Source organism: Phoca vitulina, unplaced genomic scaffold (genome assembly GCF_004348235.1).
Source record: "Phoca vitulina isolate PV1807 unplaced genomic scaffold, GSC_HSeal_1.0 scaffold6, whole genome shotgun sequence".
NCBI lineage: Eukaryota > Metazoa > Chordata > Mammalia > Carnivora > Phocidae > Phoca > Phoca vitulina.
Window position 1 is genome coordinate 53,305,740 of NW_022589709.1, and position 20,648 is coordinate 53,326,387.

Sequence of the window (20,648 nt, forward strand, 5' to 3'; positions counted from 1 at the left end):
GTGCTTCTCAATCCCAAAGGGAACGCCAGCTTGCACATTCTCCCCCACCCTCTATAAGGGAGGTTGACTTTGTTGTTTGGTTGGTTGGTTGTTTTTAAATCCTGGGCCTCAGTATTATCAGTAACATCCTAGGAAAATTATCTTGGTTTATCCTTCTACCTCTAGCATGAATTTTATCAAAACCATCCCAGGCTAGATGGGCAGCCACACTACCCTGGGGGAACAGCTCAACCCTTGCAAGAGGCCTGCTGTCTCCCATTTCCTCTGCTCTGCCCTCAGTGGGAACTGGGGCTGCGTGATGGAGTAGTGGCAAGGGGAATGCCAGGTGGCAGAGATGGAAATGGAGGGTTTGGGCAGGGGAAGAACTGTTCTAAAAGATGTGCAGCGCAAGCCAACCGCTCCCCAGGCTGCGGCTCCTGCCTGCAATCTCTGCTGTGAGTGCTGGAGCGTGAGCAGAGGGGAGCAGATGTCCTCTTCCTTAAAAATAAGGTGTTTAGACAGCATGGTGTTTAATCATGCTCAGCTACAAACTTCTAGGACTCAGGGGTTTGGAGGCTCTGGTGACATCCCTCCCAATCAGTTCTAGTCTAAATTTCCAGGGGCACCATCTGTTAACACCTTTTATCCAGGGGTAGATGCAGATCTAGGCTCCAAAAAATATAAAATCACATCAGGGCCATAGCCTGCTTTGTGCCCACCAGAGTCTCCAACAGAAGTGCCTTCAGAAAACTGTCAAGGTACCATCTAGGCCAAATGTGGTTTATACTGATCCACCTGGCTAATAAGGCTATTGTGGAGGAACCACCTTTAATTTATGTGGTCTTTTGCATGATGCTGAGTTGTCATAGCCACCAAGATACCAGCCAGCCTACCAGGCTAGTAAGCTCTTTGCTTGCATTATCTCACCGCACCCTCATAACAATCCTCTGAGGAAGACGTACTAGCCCCCTCCTGCATATGAGGACACTGAGGTTGGGTTCAAAAAGTTCAAGTAATATGCCCAAGATCATAAAGCCTAATACGTGATATAACAGAGTCAAGACTTGAGCTAGGCGTCTGCTGTCTGCTTCCGCAATAAATCTTCTTAAAGTGCCTGAGTTGCAGGCTCCTTGGTGGGCACAAAAACAGATCACTAAATTTCTTTGGGCCCCCCCTCATGGCACCCAGCACAGATCTATACACCTACAAGAGCCTCACAAATCTCCTTTATGTGCCTTTCCTATGAGGTTCAGCTGAACCCCACTTCAGACTTCCAACAGCTGCCCTGTCCATTTCTGGCCTTCACTTCATCTTATAATTCTTGTCATAATATCATCCATGACTACTGTGCACCAAACAAAAGCAAGAACTATTAGTTTTGGAAACCATCGCAGGTATGAAATGAATTCAGAAAATTTGGCTCTCTGCCTGCTGAAACTTGAGGAATCAAGCAAGCACATGTTGTTGGTCAAGTTTGGGGATTTTTCTGAAGACGTGTGGCTCCCTTAGCTTTCGTTCCACATTCTTTGGGTGCTTGACTGGATGTTCCATGTACAGCATTAAATTTAATTTCCCATCCTCGATAACATCCCAGAGTTGTTAAATGCACCAAGGTACTTGGTAATTTATCTTACTTAGGTTATTCACAGCTCAGTAAGCATGCATTCATTATCATAGAAATCACTTTAATGTTTAACAAACATATCTGGCATATTCTCACCATTCATGTTTTCCATTTTCACCTAACCTGTCAAGAAACAAGCTATATGTATACAAATAAACAATTCATGCAGAGATGACTTTTCACTGTGTCTAAGAAACGACATTCAGTTTTCAGATTCTCTTAGGAAAGAGGTTTCTCATTCCTCAATAGGCTCTGTTTTTTGACTTTGAGTAGCTATTCCTCCAGGATGGTGGGGCCTCCGTCCATTCAAGACCCTGCTGAAGATTCACACCCTGCATGAAGTTTTCCCTGAGTAACAACACATCTACTTCTCACTGTCTCAGGATATATGTATGCAATTTGTACAACATTCCCTGTCCCAAGCTGATAACTCTGTGGTTGCTGTTCCTCATGAATTACTGGGTCACATGAGTGCGGTCTCTTCCATTAGACTGCAGGGATTTACCACAGTTTCTTCTGTTTCTTTTTGTTTTTCCCACACTCTTTTGTGCTTCTCACGATGTTGTGCCCTCTGTTAACACTCTATAAATGCATGTCAATGTTGGGCACCAGGGTCTCATGTTTCTTTGAAAATATCCTGCAAAGACCCACCAGACAGCCACAGGGAAGGTATCTTAAGGAATGTGAAAAAAATACAGGCTGCTCCTTTCTTTCAGGTTGCCAAAAAATGAGTTGAAAAGGTAAGATTTTATTGATGAAATAATAACAATGTAAGTCAGTGTGAGAGACTCTTGGTGTTCTCCAATGTGCATTTTTAATGAGCCTCTCCCGTGATACAAGATACAAACTGGCAACCAGTCAAATCATTCAGGCTTGTCCTGAAGAGTTTATCCTACACAATGCTGTCTCACAGAGTGTTTAAAAATTCATAAATCAGCTGCCAAGAAATTTGTAAAAATAGGACCTATCACAAATATATTTCTAGCTTCTCTTTAAAAATGAAGTATGTTTCTCTTTTTGGAAAACGAAGACAATGCTGGACCCATATTTCCATTTCAAACATCCCAATGGATGGAGTATGGATTGTCCATTTTTCCACAGTACTCATCATTTCCTACATTTTCTCTAGCACTTACCCAGAGGTCAGCTAACATTTATCATCTGTCCACTTTTTAAAAAAAAAAATCCTTAAAAAAAAATTTTTTTTTTTTCAGAAAACAGGAAAGAAAATAGACTGAGAGGTCTATTTTGTTTCGTTTTGTTTTTTAAAGATGGGGGAAACACTTCTTGTGGAAAGGAAGACTATGACCATGTGTTTAACATGAAAAAGTGTGTCCGAGTGAAAGAATACAGCTTAATGTTCCATTATGAAATAAAACATGATAAGAACTATGATCAGTGAACCCGTCAGGAATACATCCAGCTGCAAGTAATAGAAATGCAAAAAACATTGGCTTAAATAAGTAAGAAGGTCAGCAGCTCCACGAAGCTGTCAGAGCCATGGACACCTTTCATCCGTTTTACCATCTCTTGTGTAGTTTTCATGTTCAAGGTTGGAAAGCATTTTCCATATTTCAGGCAGAAAGAAGGAAAAAGGACAAAAGCAAGCCTCTCACAGACCTCTGCCTGTGTCCCATTGGCCAGAACTCTGTCACGCGTCTACTCCTAGTTGGAAGGAAACTGGGAAATCAAGTTTCAGTCTCCAGAGGTTAGAAAGACAAGGGGGAAGGGGGTCTGAACATGTGAATGAGCCCTTCAATGTTATTGCCATAACTGGAAATGGAAAGCTATGTTTAGAATAGACAAGAATGGAAATGTCAATAGAGTGTATCCATGAATGTGAATCTAATCACTCAGTTACCTGGTCCTGTAAGCATGTGAGGTTGCTATCCTTGGTCTGTGACCTACTGTATTTTTGCAAATGCAAACTTGAATCATTCTGTATGGGAGCCTGGCATGTGCAAGGAATCCTTTAGCTGAATATTGAATACCAGTGTAATTCAAAGCATCTACCTCAAAACTGGGCTTTGTTTCCCTGTCAGGGCTCATGCAGTAATGTTGGTGAATTAATAAAAGTTTGTTTATTTTAAAGAAATGGACCCCCAAAGAAAGTAAACCAGCTTTATTAGTAACTTAAGTCCTATATGTAGTCATTAAAGGTCTAAAGGAACACTTAAATTTTTCTACCACATTGTATTGCATTGTGGGGAATACTATTATGTTATAATAATGTTTGCAATTTTGAGGATTTGCTAATGCTTTAGAATATATCTCTGGTGAATTCCAGGGGTCTATTATGTATAATAAACTACTGTGTGGTAGGCATCAAAGTTATACCCTTAGGGAATTGGGGGCGGGATTAAAATGGGCAGGACTGTTCAGGAAGAATTGCACCGTTTGCTGCTGGAGCTGACAGACACACAAAGTTAAAGTGATACATTGTTTGCCCAAGATAACAGCAACATCTCAATTACCTAGAATTCAGACATCTTGTAACTTCTCCAATCTAGAACATTTCAGGGAAACACTAAAGCAAGCACAAAAGGCTACAAGAATAGCCAAAAGAGATTTTACAAAGTCCATGTACTAAAATGTAATTGTTTTATTCCTAAGAAAGCCTTACTCAGAGACTATTTACTCTTGCTTTACTTAAAAGTTCACTAAGATCAGTTATCTGGCCTCTTAATCCCATATTGAGTAGGAGCCGCTGATTTAAAGAGAAACCAAAGAAGTAGGCCCACTGATAGAAGCACGAAGTTACACCAACAGAATGACAGCAAGAAAGGATACAAGAAATATTCTAAAAATCAGAATTCCAAAGTCTTTGCCACCCAGTGCCATGTAATGAAGGGACTTCAATAACACTTGGCCAGTTTTTGATCAGTACAATGATGGTGCTGTTTAACATTCACTCTGACTTATCAGGAAAAGGTTAACTTGTGTTGAGAATCACTGTTTAGGAAGTCAGAGAAATATGTTTTATGATTTAAAAAGATTTTTTTTTAAATAAATATGCTTTTACCCTTAAAGGGAATAAGTTTCAGTTACCTGGAAAATTGTTACTGTGGAGGACTAATAATCTGGAGAGAGTGACTATGTTGTATTGATACACACTAAGTTATGTGTATATGTTCAATTTGTAAAAACATAAGAAAATAATCAATGTTCAGGAGATAACCATCTCCTTTTAAAATTACAATCCATTTTGAGTCAAGCTGTAAATACTGCCATACTTGAAAGCAGAATGAAATAAACATGCTCAAGGATATTTATTGACCCGCACTAACTCCTTAAGTCAATTTGATTCTGATACAAATTGCCCCCAAAGCACTCCCAGCCCTCTCCCTTTCACATACAACACAGGCAGGACTGGACATTACAAGACAGAAAACAGAACAACCAAAGTATAACACTCATTAACCACAAGCATATGGAATGCTCCAGCATGTTTTAATGACTATGGTCCAACTGAACCACAGTACTGAAATGTATCACTTCCAGTAAATGGAAACTAAATATCTTCCATTAAAGAAGGATTGAGTAACAGTCTCAAAATTAGGCCCTTCCAGATTACTCTTCGGTTCAATAACCCTGCTGCTTAAAAGGGTATGCATTATACACTGTTTGACACCCCAACAGGAAATAATATAGAGCTACTTTGCAGTTGGTTCTTCTCATATCACTTTGATAGTCAGAAAGTGTGCTTTCTGCCCCAACTCCAAGGGGAGGATAGATTGGCCTTCATCAAGTGCCTTCTCTCAGGTATTCCTGGTCAGCACAAGCAGCACCATCTGCCCCAGGAGTGAGACAGACAGCAAAGAACATTGCTCTGGACGCCATGTGAGAAAGAGGAAATGAACATCTTGTCTGCCTCTATGAATCCAGTCCGAGGCCCAGCACCCGCAGGAAAACCAAGGTTTTTGAAGAGCATGTAGAGATTGAAAGGTTAAATAGAGAGAAGTAAAGAAGGTTTCTGAGGTTGAAAACTAAAGCATCATTTTTTGCTACCAACCCTGACTCTCAAACTAGGAATCAGCAGCATTGTTCTTATCATACCACATATAATTTTTTCAGTATTTTGCACGAATGAAGCCCTATGCTAAGCATTTTACATAAGTACATGTTCTTATTTAATCCTGTGAGGTAGCTATTACTTTCCCATTTGTACTGCTAATGAAACAGAAGAGCAGATAGAGAGATTTGTTTAAGTGATAGAAAGTGGTAGAAATGGGATTTAAACCCACGCATCTGATGCCAAAGCTCATTTCTTAAACCACTGGTCAATGTTCTTAGGCTCACCAAAGTAACCACGTCACCCTACAACCTCTCCCATAGAGTCAGACTCAGGGAAATTCCCTCAGTCCTGCTTGGAGGAAGTGGCCCAGCCCAAGAGGGGTATCAGTTTAGAAATGGAGGGATTCTAACCCTCTGGAGCTCAGATTCTTGTCCTTGTTGCTCTCTGGACCCTGCCACACCCAATTAAAATGTCTAGCTCCTGTTATCCCCAAAGTGTCCTTTCACTGCCATGCCCCAGTTGTGTGACTACAACCCATCCATGCAGTTGTACTTGAGAGAAAGGAAGAATGATTCAACTGTAGGCAAAGAGCTTGCCTTGATGTATCTGTCTTTAAACATGGATAAGATCAATTGCCTAATCCTAGAGCTGCCAGGTATTAAAAAAACCTAAGTTAAGTTTATACATCACTTTGTGATTTCCTAGTAGCCTCCTCTCAATCATCCCAAATATATGTACTATGATCCTTTTCATTTCCAATAAAGTTGATTGGTTTCCCTCTGCTGAAATCTTTCAGCATCACTCTCCTTTGGGCCCTTGTTCCAAGATCTCTAAAAACTTCCACCCTTTTAATTAACTGACCATAGAGATGAAGCCAAATGCATGGGCTAGCCAGGAGGAAGAAATGTTCCACTTTTACTTAGAGAAAAAGGAAGGACTAATACATTTTCCTTTTTTTTTTTTTTTTTAAGATTTTATTTACTTGACAGAGAGAGAGAGCACAAGCAAAGGGAGTGGCAGGCAAAGGGAGAGGGAGAAGCAGGCTCCCTGCTGAGCAGGGAGCCCGATGTGGGGCTTGATCCCAGGGCCCCAAGATCATGACCCTAGCCAAAGCAGACACTTAACCGACTGAGCCACCCAGGTGCCCCTATATTTTCCTTTTTGATTAAACTGTGGGAATCAGCTTCCTCCTCCTTCCACTTCTCTCCTTAATGGCATCATCTGCTTGTTTGTGTCATTGGTAGTTTCCTCTGACAACTAAGCTTTTAAGCGATTGACATACTTGGGTAGCCAAGAGAGCCTAATTCCCATATCTTTTCTCCCTCTTTCCCCACCCACCACCATACTTTCTCACCATAGTTGTCCTTTCCCCGAAACCATAGCTACCAGCTTCTGATGGTCTTCGTTAGAGATGCCTACTGTCCAAGGAACTCATTCCTACTTGTGGGAACCAAAGAGTTAGCTAACTTTGCTGCCTCCTCCAAACTTATCACTAACACCTTCAAAGTCTGTCCTTCCCCACCCACGCACTGGGAAGTTGGATCAGCTGGAGTCTGGAACAGAAAAAGTGGCTGGCATGGAGAACTGGGAACTAAGGGAACACCAGCGTCAGCTCCAGGGTAAATAGCTATCCAGGCAGGGCTGGGCCTGAGAGCAAGAGCCAGAAGCCCCAGAGGCCTGAACTGAGAGCAAAAGTACATAGGCCCAGAGTGAGGTGAGAGGTGGGAACCAGGAGAGGGGATGAGTCACACAGAGCAACCTGATGCCCAGGTCCAATCCAAAGGAGAAGCCGGGTCAAAACAAGTTATGACAAGAGAAGCACAAGTTTGAGGTGAACCCAAGGACAGGAATTGGAGGCAGGAATAGGACACAGCTGAAGGCAAGCAAAAGGAATCAAGCATAAAACAACAAGAGGATGGGGAAAAGGATTTGGTATGATATCCAAGGGCTGAGTTTAAATTCCACCATTCAGACAATATCCCAATCATGTTGGTGTCTGTTCATTCCAGAAGCATATATAGGTCCATGCACCGTAAAGCCAGCAAAAGTGGTTTCTGATGGTTTATGATCTGAAGCATTGTTTTCCAACAGATGCCAAGGACAACTGAGCCCAACTTCTACTCCATAGACCATTCCTTTGTCAATTAGTTAGGTGGCAGACCCAGACTCAAGTCCCAATTTTGCTAAAGTGAAACCAACCTATATTTGACTGGTTTTGACCCACAAAATGGCATTTTCATATGGTTCAACCTAATATCACATGAGGTTGGACAGGTTAGACTGTTTTCTTTTCTGTAAAATGGACACAGTAACACCTACTATACTGAAATGATTAAATGAAGTCATGTATTTTAAGGTCCTTGGTACAATGTCTCACACCAAGTAAATGCTCAATAAATAACTGCTATTATTATCCCTAGTTCTCAGAAATAATAAACATTTTGGAATTGAATTTGATAGTAAAACACTCAGAACACCCCCTGAGCAGGTAGCCATAGAAAAACATGCAACGCTTTTCATACCCTGTAGCATAAGGCCCACAATGAGCTGTTTTATCTACATCTAACTAACATGGCCGTGGAGCATTTGCTGAAAACCATCCCGGACTCTGGAGTCAGTCAACAGTGGTTGAATTAATCCTGGCTCCACCACTGAATGACCTTGAGCAAATCACTCAACCTCTCTGAGCCTCAGCCTACTTATCAGTAATCTGAGGATAAGAATAGTACCCACACAGGAACACTATATCTAAAACTAATGATGTAATGTATGGGGATTAACATAACAATAAAAAAATTAAAAAAAAATAAAAAGATAAGCATGTAAGGCAAATCTAAAATGTGCATTAGCTTATTAAAATTATCATCAACTCAAAAAAAAAAAAAAAAAAAAAAGAATAGTACCCACACAAATACTGCCCATCAGCACAATACATGGCACATCATGAATGCTCAATGGATGGGAGTCCTTACATGCTGACCGGATCTCAATTCTGACGCAGTCCTGGTCATTAATTCCAGCTCCCAGGAGGAAGCCACACCAAGTCTTGTATAGCAAGGAGAATTAATGGGAAGCACACCCTCAGGTCCTTTGTCCATTCACCCATCTCCCACCCAGATTCCAGACTTGTCTTGCCTGGAGGTCCTGGATTTACTGTGCTGTCTGCAATTGGCCAGTTTGGTGAGATGGCTAGCTGTTTCATCACAGGTAGATATTGGAGCTTTGGATTGATCCTGGAACAGCCCTCACTTTGCTTGTGATTTCTGAGTTTCAGGTTGGAAAAGAATTCTTGGTAGGCAGAGACTTTCTCATTCAGAATAAAACAGCTTATTTTTTAAAAAGATTCATTAGCTTTCTGGGACATCAGATGGCTCTGATGGAGAATATTTATTGGTTGCAGCAGAAGGGTCATAGAGAAGCAGAACGAGAACATTTTCTTCTTCACACAGATGAATTTCAGAACTTGGTGCAGAGAGCCAGCAAGGACACACTGGGTGCAGCTGAGGCCGAAATGTCTACAGGCATTTGGCTGAGCCCGGCCCGCCTGCCGCTCTTCCCAGTGGGAACCTGAGCGACACCAACAGCACTGCAGCCAGCTTACATGTTGCTACTGGGAATCACGTTATGTCATCTCATAGAAAAATCTGCACAAACACGCCAACTTTCCTCGGTAAAATCAAAGGCCCACTCCTCTCTTTCATCTTCCTGGCTCTACACCTCCTAGGCTCCCGAGATGCTGCTCTTGGCTCACTCTCCACATTGGGATCAGCAGAGTTTATCAGTTCCAGCAGGGTGAGCAGCCCACACTGCATAAACAAACTGCAGGGATAACAGGGAAGCAGCCAAAGCAGCTAAGTACACACCATCCTAACGTGGGCATGGTGGGCAGAAGTAATAAAGGCCATGGGACAACTTCATTTTGGTTTAAGAGAATGAGATCTCTGGACCCTATAACATAAGGGAATGATTGTGTTTGAATTACTGGTTTAAGAAAAGGTACTGAGGGAAGAAAAAGAAAGAAAAGGTACTAGGTTCCATTAATGGGTCAATCAAGCTTTTGGTGTCCTTTTTTTCTTTTGATAGTATACGACCAATGGATTCAAGGTGGTCTTCCTTATGGAGTCTGTGGGAACATGCGGAGGTCCAAGAGGAATATGAGAGCTGGACCCAGTCTGCCTCTAATCCAGGTGATGAGATTCAGGGGATTCTATGTGTCATTCAGCAACACATCACACTTGGCCCAACAAACTGTACCTGAGAATCCACTGGGTCAGAAGGCAGAACCAATAGAAATTCCTATGGTACCTAATTATGAGACATCCAGAAGCTTCAACCCTTGGAAAATGGCTCCTTTCTCTCCAAGTCTATTGTGGGATATATTAATCTTGGCTCAGGGAAATGGACTGAAACTGAATTAGCCTTGGGCATGTTGTGTGTTAATCTAACAGCCAGTGTCCCACCCCTCCCTGTGTAATATACTAAGACAGTAAGGTCAGATTTGTACTAATATTAGGCATCTTGCCGGAGGCAGCTTTTACCAAAGAAATGGCAAATGCTATCCCCTTTTGCTCTGTGAGTTTTTGCGGTAATTTCAGCAGAAGTTCCTGAGTGGAAAACTAAAAAGATTATAATTATCTCTCAAGTGATGACAACCTGAGATTTTCTTCATTCCCTCTTCCCTTTATCCTCCCTACTTGGGGGTGGTAAATTAGCCATCAGCACTTCCCAGGTGAGGTCACTAAGTTCATGAACTCAACACCCTGGTAAAAAGAGACAGACCATAAAAGACCAGAGAACCAGCCAGCTACTGATGACCTAGGCACATGCAGCAGCATTTCCCCATCTTTGATAATCATGCTATTACAAGAACCTCTTTTCTTTTCCACTGTGGAAAAGTGGCCTATACCTGTTCTCTTATCTACTGCTTGATGATGTTGTAAGAATTAATGAGGGGTCTACTATCTACTTCCAACTTCTCAGATAAAAGGACCTCTGGATGAAAGTCATTTCAAGCTGGTGCTGGGGATGGTGAATACCATCATAGAAATGAAGTATCTGAAAGTAAGCTCTAATAATGGCTAGTAATACAATCATGGAGGTTTACTGAGCATTTTCTATGTACCCTCTAAAAGCTTCACATGTACCTCAAAATAACCTTATGGGGGAGGCAATATTATTATCTCTAACCGGCAAATGCAAAAGTGAGACATGGAAAGGTTAAGCCAGAAGTAACTTAAGGTCACATAAGCAGTAAGCAGGAGCCCTGGGCCTCATATCCAGGTAGTGTGATTCAGAACCCAGGCTTATAATCACTACTCTATACTGTGTTTAGCATTCACCTTGAACTAAGATCCCTGGCTCTACTGTACTTTATTTAAACTATCTCTGTGAAGTAGAGAAAATTTCTTTCTGCAAGGCTGGGATTCTCTCTGGCACACTGAAGCCGATGAACTCCTACCTAAGGAGTTTGGGATGAGTTAACCTTAAATTACTTCTCTGCACCCCATACTTAGTTGGCACCTTCAGATTGCTCCCCCTGGAGGAGTACTTGGAACTTCAATATAAATTCAATCGAATGTGCTGGAGGTAAGATATCCACACTGGCAGCATAAACCCTAACCCTGTACATGAGCAGGGCCAGCAATGGAGTTCTGCTCACTGGAGTTATGCCAGCCATTCCTAGATGCCAATTTGTAACCTGATGTTGCCCAGATGAATCCATTAGTAGGCTTGTCACTGGCAGTAAGAACTCCACAGTCCCCCAAAGCCCTTTCTTCCCTTGCAGTCAAGGCTGGAGTAAAGGGTGGGGGAGTTATGCCCAGTGGGCTGCACAAAGCTGCCAGCCAGCACGCAGAGCCTCTGACAATTAGCACAGTTCCTACAGTTCCTTAAACAATGTTGATGGACCCTTGTCTTTCATTAAGCTGCCTGAAAGCCAGTCTCTCTTGATGGATCCCAGAGGGAAAATCAAGGAGGAAAGAATTTATTTTCAGACACAGTTGAACAGCAGGCAACTAAAGAAGCACCTAAAAAAATGATAATTAAAAATTTCTCCAAGGAGCAAATTAAGATGAATGCCCCAAGAGCTATTCACAAAGATCTGTTTAGAGAATGTCCAATTAGGATAATACACACCACATTTCAAGGACTGGAGGGATTGCTCCGCTTCACCCCCTTTTTGCCATTGTTGATACACCAGCTTTCCAAGGGAATGCATTTTTTCACATGTTCAGGAGCAGCATATTCTCTCAAGGGAAGCACCCGGAGCCGTATCTGGTGGCACAGTATCTTGTTCCCACCCTGATTACAAGAGTCACAACAGAAGTTAATTTAGGCCAATGAATGGCACCTGATTAAAAGGACAAACCACAACGTTGACCAAATTCTGTGCCTACTGATAGGACTCTTAGGATAGCCCTTGTGTGCTTTTATCTCCATGTAACAAATGAAATGAGCATCCACCTTTTCTGAAAGGGAACGCAGGGTTCCCTTGTTCTGTTCATTTTTACTGGGCTTCCACAAGGGCTCTGTCAACCTGACTTCCAGATAAACGTCACCTAGAGTGGTTTCATTCTGAAGGATTTAAACGTATCTTGCGGTTGATCCTCAAGTTAAGTCCTCTACAAGTTTCCTAATCTTCTGTGAGAGGATGGACCATATTACAGATGGGGGAAACTGAAGCACTAGAGTTTTGGGGCAACCCAGAGGGGCCTGAGCTCTGCTTTCAGGCCCAGCCCCTTCCCATTCACAGCCTTCTGATTAGATGGCGCCTCCTAGCAAGACAAAGTAAGCACGCTTCCCAAAACAGAGGATACATTTCCAAATGAGGGTGGGTTGGTTGAACTTTCTGACCTAAGCTTTTTGAACCTCCCACATTTGGCAGGTCAAGACAGGATCAACCCACTTAAGAACCAATTTTTTGCTTGTCTGTCTGCAAGGCTGCTGTGTCTAAAGCACGCTGGGAAATTTTAAAAAGCAACCATTAGTGTCTCTGACACATGAAATGCCTACCAGGGTCTTTTTCCTGTTTGTTATCAGTATTAATATGAAAATATGCTACAGCGAGCAAAGAGAAGCAGTATTTGAATGACTTTCAGTCTCAATGCAATGCAAATTCCTGCAGTTCAAACGCAGAAAGTGCCTCAATTCTTTTGCTTTTGGCCAGGAATAGATCATTTATTACCCCTCACTAGGAAGACTATGGCAGAGCCCTCGTTATCTCATATCCATGCTTTCCAAATCAATCAGCTCCCTGCTACACTGCTGGGCTTTTTAATTTAAATGTCAGCCAAAGTTAGAATGTGTTTTATAAAAATGTCAGAGCCTCATTAACTTCAGTTTTGTGTTGGTCTTGTCCCTCACTTTTAGTTGACAATGTTAAGGAAATTATTTTTCTAAGAACACTTGCACTAAGGCTTCTCTGAATTGTCATGATACTCTCCTTAAAAATCTGAACTCTGGTGAAAAATTAAGATGCTCCAAATTACCAGTATCTCTACAGAGTCACTTTTGACTAATGTATAAAAGGTCTTAAACGCTTTCCCACCTTGGTATTCACATTGGGAATAAATAAAATACTCTAAATGCTGGAATTTGATCAGTATTTCTCAGTGGACTTTTGGAATATGACTGTCCTACCCACTGCAAGATTTTTAGCTTCCCTTCTCCTCTCCACTAAATGCCAGTAATTCTTCCCAGTTATTGTGACAACAACAAAACCCTTCACACATTTCCAAACAGCTCCTGAAGCAAGCTGTTTTCTCTGCCCTGTTGAGATGAGATTAAGCCACAAATTTCAAAACCCTCACACTGGACAAAAAACAAACCAAAATACTCGCCAGCCACAAAGTCTCTCCTCACACCTCCCTTCTCAGGAACTCCCCACCCCCCCACACACACCCTTATTTCAACTCCTAAAACTGTATGCTGGGGCTGCTCATTTCATTTGGGGGATTTACTGCTTTGCGATGCTGGGTGAACTATGCTGTTCTCTTGGTACTGATAGAGGTCTTTACTGGCTTAAATGGTGATGTGCTAGAGAGCAGGTATCTTAGGATAGAGATCTTGGGTTCTACATCAAGCAGAGTCCTGAGCATGGCTGATGTTTATACTGGATGGATGGGTGGATGGACAGATGGATGGGTGGATAACAGGACCTAAATCCTGGACCAGTGGCCAATGGTTTAGTAAGAAATACAGAATATTCTGTCTCAATGCTTCTTATTTGTCTTCATGGCTTGCTAGGGTTCTGGATCGTGTCTACAGCACAGTGGCAATTGGACTCTTTTGCCCTCAAGCTAACACATGAAGGATACAACAGAAGGAATATTGTAAAGTCTGTTGCCGGGGCAGCAAGTATATCGAAGTGACCACAAAAAAAAAAGTATACACACACACAAAGAATACATGCCAACATTTAACAAGTATAAAATACTTTCCCCAAATTTCACAATTTAAGGGAAAAGTCGATTTTCCTCTTGAATTAACTTTCTCTACTGCCTCTACTTTTATTATTTGAAGGTTTCCATTGCCGCTCTTTTACTAATGCACTTAACAGATGTCCTTCCAAAGGTGTCAAACCACTATTGCTCTTGTTATTTTCTTACTCCCCAATTTCTTTTTCAGTAAACAAATTACCCAGAATATATTTCCCCCTCATCTGTATATGTTGGGGAGAAGAAAAAATATTTAAACATTACATTTTTAGTGGTGATTTTTCTTTTTTTTCCAAGTTTTTATTTAAATCCTAGTTAGTTAATATCTGTGATAAAATTGCTTTCATGTGTAGAATTCAGTGATTCATCACTTACATACAACACTCAGTGCTCATCATAACAAGTGCCTTCCTTAATACCCATCACCATTCAGCCCATCCCCCACCCACCTCCCTCCATCAACCCCCAGTTTGTTCTCTATCATTAAGAATCTCTTATGGTTTGCCTCCCTCTCTCTCTTTTTTTCCCTTCCCATATGTTCATCTGTTTTGTTTCTTAAAAGGTTATTTTTAGTATTAATAACCACAGATAAAGAAACAAACTACAGTTGATTCAAAAAGCAAACACGAATCCTTTCTATTTCTGTAGCCTCAGTAAGTGCTCTCTTCTATGAGATAAATGGACATAATCACCAGATGAAACGAAAGGTGAAAAATACAACAAATTTAACAATCAAGTTTAAGGGTGAGTGAACTACAGGTCACATCTGGAGAGGACAATGCAGAAATGAAGTTGCAAACTTGAGTGTTTCTCTGGGATAATGATAAATTCACACTGATCCAATTTGTTTCTCTATCTCCATAGCTTGCAATAACCCACAAGTGGAAGATGTCTGACCTTGTGCAAGATGTAACAGTGCTGCCTGCAGCCTTCGTCTCTTTAAAGGAAAGAAAGAAACCATCCCATTCACAGACTGAACCAAGATCAAATCAGTGGCATGGCAAGACCGGGCAAAAGTTATATCAGGTGACAGCTTTTTCTTTCTCTGTGTCCCTCCCTGCCACGCAGGCCATGCAGTTTCCCACTACCTCACTCCATTCTGACTCACCTCCATGATCTGGGGGTAGGAAGAGGTTGAGTTTGAACCACTAGGACACTGTCCCCCAGGAAACAAAGTACTTCTGTGATGCTTTCTGCTCCCCCATTTTCAGACAACACCGCTTCCACAGCTGGGAGATAATAAAAAAAAAAAAAAAAAAGAAAGAAAGAAAGAAAAAATCATGCTTTAAAAGCTACCAGTACTGGTCAAACTGTTGCCAGTCCAGCAGGAAAATCTTAGCACAATTTCAATGCATTATCTCCTTCCTGAAGACCAGGAGGAGGCAGCATGGGGACAGGACTCATCGGGGATTCACTTAAGCAGGATTCAAATGGAATCTAATTTGCTGAACTTGAACCTAAACCTAATAGTAATATCATTCAAGAGAAAAAAGAAATACAGTGTTTTAAAAATGAACAGATTTCAAACTAAAACAAATATCCTCCAAATTGAACCTGAGCTAGATTGATGTTTCATTAACTTTCTAATCTTGAAGGCTTTCCCCTGGCAATTTCTCCATGGCACTGGGCGGCCAGTCTCTTTATTGGCTGCCAGTTCACAGATGACAATACCCCTGACGGGTTGGACAACTAATACAGTTCCAGTCTGCAAACTTGGCTTCCCTGCCAGGTAGCTTAAAAACCATTTATACAGTCCAGTTTGATTTTTGAGTGTGCAGACAGATGGGTTATTTGAACTCACTGATCCGAGGACCTGTTTTTATATATTCCTATGCCTCTTATAAATTAGATCCAAAAAAGGGGCGCCTGGGTGGCTCAGTCGGTTAAGTGGCTGCCTTCGGCTCAGGTCATGATCCCAGGGTCCTGGGATCGAGTCCCGCATCGGGCTCCCTGCTCTGCGGGGAGCCTGCTTCTCCCTCTCCCTCTGCCTGCTTCTCTGCCTACTTGTGTTCTCTCTCTCTCTGTCAAATAAATAAATAAAATCTTTAAAAAAAAAAAAATAATAAAAATAAATTAGATCCAAAAAGGAATAATGGATGGGCTGCTTGGCCATTTCGAGCAATTATTCTGTCTGTCATGGGTGGAGGGAAAAGATAGAGTAGTGCCAGCAGAGTTATCAGCAGTTACTTTTTACTGGAGGAAATGTTACATGTCTGTGCATCTATCTGTCTGACTGCTTTGTCTCTGACTGTCTCTAGTTTTTTTCTCCTCTCTCACGTACACATGTACTCTCCTTAATTACTAGCAGAAAACAGTGCATTCTGCACACTTCACAACATCTGTTCAGGCCTTAATTAATCCAACTCTCACATGGTATCCATAGCAACGATGCTTAACAGGCTCAGTCTCTGCATTCAAAAATCTTCCTCTAAGTGAATGAGTCAAAGTATGGTCCTTACCAAAATAATTTTACATTAATGCTGGTGTCAGATATAAAGAGAATTTTGCATAGAGGTGTTTACATGGAAAGACCAAGTTATGATATCACATTCAGCATAACCATAGTAATATCAACTGCCTCAAACTAGGAATACATGTTCAGAGTAATTTTTCCAAGGTATCGTTGAAAAAAAAATCCCATGACTCCCTTTATGATACAAGAAATTCCTGTGCTATGGAAGATTAATGACTACAGTTATTCTGATGGAGCATACAGTTATTGTTTGTAGGGCAGTTAGAAGAAACAGAAGCGTTAAAAAGAAACTCATCAGGAGGTGTGCTTCCTGAGCTCCTGGCTTTACAGAGCTTAATTAAAAGCCTACTGTCCTTTGCTGGCACCTGCCAACTTCTTACCCAAAGTACAGCTTGCCAGCAGCGGAGAGGTGGACTGAGGCTTTCCAAGGAGGCCATGAAGGCTGCCAAGCGAAATGTCAAGCACATTTCTGAGAGTCTGTTCTAGCTCTGTGGCCTATACAGAGGCTCTCCTTGATACTGACTTTATTTGTATTTCTATTTGAAGCTATTACGGGCGAGATTGGAAAAATAAGCACTGACAACTACCCAGAAAACCTGCTCAGATATTATACGTGGTGTTGGAGGAAGGTGGGGGGGGGGGGAGTAAGAGTAAAGAAAGCAGGGAAGATTGAAGTCAGGTATTTACCCCCAAATGGCATTTGAGTCCATACCCACTTCCGTCATTAAATGCTTGATTTGGGCGCTAAGAAGAAGTAAACCATTTCTCAGAGTTCGAGCTCCTTTTCCCTTCGTGGCTTCCTTCTTTGAACAGGCAAACAACCCAAAACCAGCAGAGAAAAGAACTTAGACAAACTCATATGTAGGCAAAAATGTACTTTAGTAGACAAATCAGATCCCTTCTATGATATCAAATGATCAATCCACTGAGCCCCTGAACAAGGACAGGATCTTCCCGAACTTTCCCCAGTGACTGGAACTCTGTGGAGCCTGGGAACATGGGCCCTGGGGACAACTTATCTCCAGGCTTCCTAGGGACAGAGCCAAGGAGAGCCAGGAGCTTGGGGGGGTGGGGGTGGAGGGACCCCAGTCCTATGAATAAAAAACAGAGGTCATTGGAGGATGTGGGTATGGGAGATCTTCCAGGAATAAATGCCAGTTCTCTAAGTAACTATAGTATCTACTGAAATGAGCAGAGAAAGTATAATCTTATTTTCTTACCAAATTCATTCTTTGTCCTCATGCAATTGTCTGTATGGGACTCGGCCGCTGGCAGTATCCAAAACTTCTGACTTTTAGGTAGACAACTAGGATTCAATTAACGGCAATGTTAATGTTTCTCAGCCATGAAGCTTCTACAAAGCTACTGAACCATGTTCAAGTTACTTCACCCAAAATGATATTCAATCACCACCTCCAAGTGATTGCTTTGAACTCATAAGCAAGAAGAAATGGAATGGAAATGGAATCAGGGTTCTAGCTCAAGTTCTGTCACTTCTTTGATCTTAGATTTCCAAAGACTCTTGTTCATCCTCTCACCCCTTCGTTCAGTAAGTATCATGAAGCTCTTACTCTGAGTGCAGCATCATAGCAGGCTTTGATCTTGGATATCTCTAAGGGCAAAGGAAAATGGGCTGTGGAAAAGTGAAATCATACTTCCCCAGCTATTTTAGTTCCTGAGCATGCCCACACTTACCACCTTTGGATCCCTATCACCAGCCTATAACAACTGCTATCACATTTAGAGTGGTTACTCTGGGGCATTTGCTGTACTGGTCTTACTAATTCACTTAGTTCACACAACAGGCCTGCAAGACATAACTATTGTTATTACCCCCATTTCACAGATAAGCAAACAGCTCAGAAGCAAGGCTGCAGGACTGTACAACTCTAAGAGATTTCACTCACATTGGATTCCACGAGCACGGAGGCTCTACGGTGCGCCCTGGCATTGTGCAACCCTGTGGACCTGGGGGAGGGGGTGTCAGTACGCAGAACCCAAACTTGTTTGACTTTGTCATATCTTTTGACTGCCTCTCTCACACTGCGCAGAGGGACATCCATGCATGAGACGCAGTCAGGAAAGAACATGGTGAACTCTTGGTGTCCTTCTGGAATATTCCTTCCATGTATCCCCTCTACTTGATTTAATTTTTTTTTCTTTTCCATTCTCCACAAAGCCCTAGTGGTAGACTAAGGTGGGGTGAGGGGTGGCGGCATGCGAGCTGATAAAGAAAATCAAACAGGGGCGGCTTCCAAGATGGCGACTAGGCAAATCCTGAACGTACCTCTTCCCACCGACACAAGTCGACAGCCACACAGGCAACGATTCCCTCTGCACAACAACTGAAAACCAGCTGAGCAGCTGCTTCACGTGGCAAACGAGGAGAGAGCCACACTGACCCGGTCAGGAGAGGCCGAGACGCCGTCTCGCCAAAATCCCCACTCCCCACGCGGCAGCACGCAGGTGGGAAAAACAAAGCCTGGAGGGTCTCCCTGAGGAGCGAGGGGTTTGTGCCCCACGACAGGCGCCCCAGCTTTCGAGGCCTGCACCTGAGAGATGAGCCCCCGGAACGCCTGGCTTGGAAAACCTACGGGGCTGGGTCCCCCAGGGGAGAAGGGCTGCCGCGAGCGGGCGCCGGCTCTTAAAGGGCCCGGCGCGGAGGAACCGCCTGGAAGGCCCGCGGCCTTTCCCTCTGGGATCCGTTGGCTCATCATGCAGCACGGGCCTGGCGAGGTCCTCTCCAGGGATGCAGGTGCTGGCGGCGCCGTTTGTTCGCCCTCCCTCTACCTGGCTCAAGTCGCGGGGCCATTTCGTCTTTCCTCGGAGCCTGCGGTCTTCGCGCCCAGCTGGCGGGAGCCGCGCCCCGGCTCTCCCTCTCCTGCTCCCGCAGCACCGCTCTCTCCCCGAGGGCAGCTTTTGCACGAGTCTGGTGCCCCCCGGGTCTCACAGCTGCCACCCAGGGCACACCCCTTGACCACCCAGCTCTGGAGGCCGGGGCACTCGCGTTCCCGGGTCCCACGGGAATGTAACAGAAAGACAGTGTTGGCAGGCTGCCCCTCTCAAGGCACTGCGTACCCCGCAGGCTGAAACCCAGCAGGCTTCCCGAGAGAGGGGCCTCTTGGCTTGTCCCTCGGGCCTAAGGGCCAGGCTTCAGGTGGGGCCAAGGAGGTGCTGCTGGGGAGTTTAGGCCAGGGGATGCCATCTCGGCAATTTCCCTCTGCCTCCCTGCAGCTTGCAGGGACCCCCAGAAAGGAGCTTAGACACTGGTCGTGCACCCTGATTTTCCCACTATCACCTGGTCTAGTGGCCAACAGGACTACGTTTGTCCCACGGGATTGTGGATATCGGAATACTTTAACAGCTGCGGTCTGAGGGCCTGGCCTCCAGTCAGCCTGAATCTAGGTGCTGAGATGCTCCTTGGGGACGCTGGAAGGTCTGTGCACACCCTCAACTACCTTCCAGACTGGGAGAGGTGGCTGTTTCATCTAATTCAGAGAAATGAACTCAGAGAGTCCAGCAAAATAAGGAAACAGAGGAATAGGTTCCAAATAAAAGAACAAGATAAAGCCTCAGGGAAAAACACCTTAATCAAAGAGAGTTAAGAAAATAAAGCAGAAGAGCCAAGTGAGTCTTCCCCCCCCCCCCTTCCCTCCAGTTAACTCTGCTTTGACTCATGCACGTCACCAGTTCATCCCACAGAAGCACCCTGAGGCATCCTTCTGGACCCCTCGGTCCCAATAAACATCTTCAAGTGGTCCTATGGTCCCCTTTACTCTTGGTTTCTTGTGGCTTGGGCTCTAGTAGGCAGACATCCACTCAGGCGGAACCCAGTTGCTCCTACGGGAGAGGTGGGGGTGGAAGGGTGAGCGGATGACGAGGAGGCATATTCCTCCATCACCTGGAACCCCATCAGTTAGCAAGGTGAGAAAGAGAAACTTCCACGTTTTCTCACAGCTTGTACAAGAGTGTTTGAAAGCGGGGAAGGTAGATGGAGGTTTTCCCTGGACACCTTAATCCGGGTGAACTTGATCTGCAGCACCTCCAGCCGCGTGTTCCAGTGTCTCTCCCGGCTTTTATTTCGTGTCTCTGGACTTTTGCTTGGGTTGCCCTCCTTGCTCA

General features: G+C 43.5%; 1 long non-coding RNA gene across 1 annotated transcript in view; it reads right to left on the minus strand.

The window, feature by feature from the left end:
• The window catches only part of LOC116632326, a 190,344-nt gene extending 173,002 nt beyond the window's left edge, over positions 1-17,342 (minus strand). The window contains exons 1-2 of the long non-coding RNA XR_004299395.1: positions 17,214-17,342; positions 15,162-15,282 (exon numbers count right to left, since the gene is read on the minus strand). This is a non-coding gene — a long non-coding RNA (uncharacterized LOC116632326). The remainder of the gene's footprint in view (positions 1-15,161; positions 15,283-17,213) is intronic.
• Positions 17,343-20,648: the final 3,306 nt, after the last annotated feature.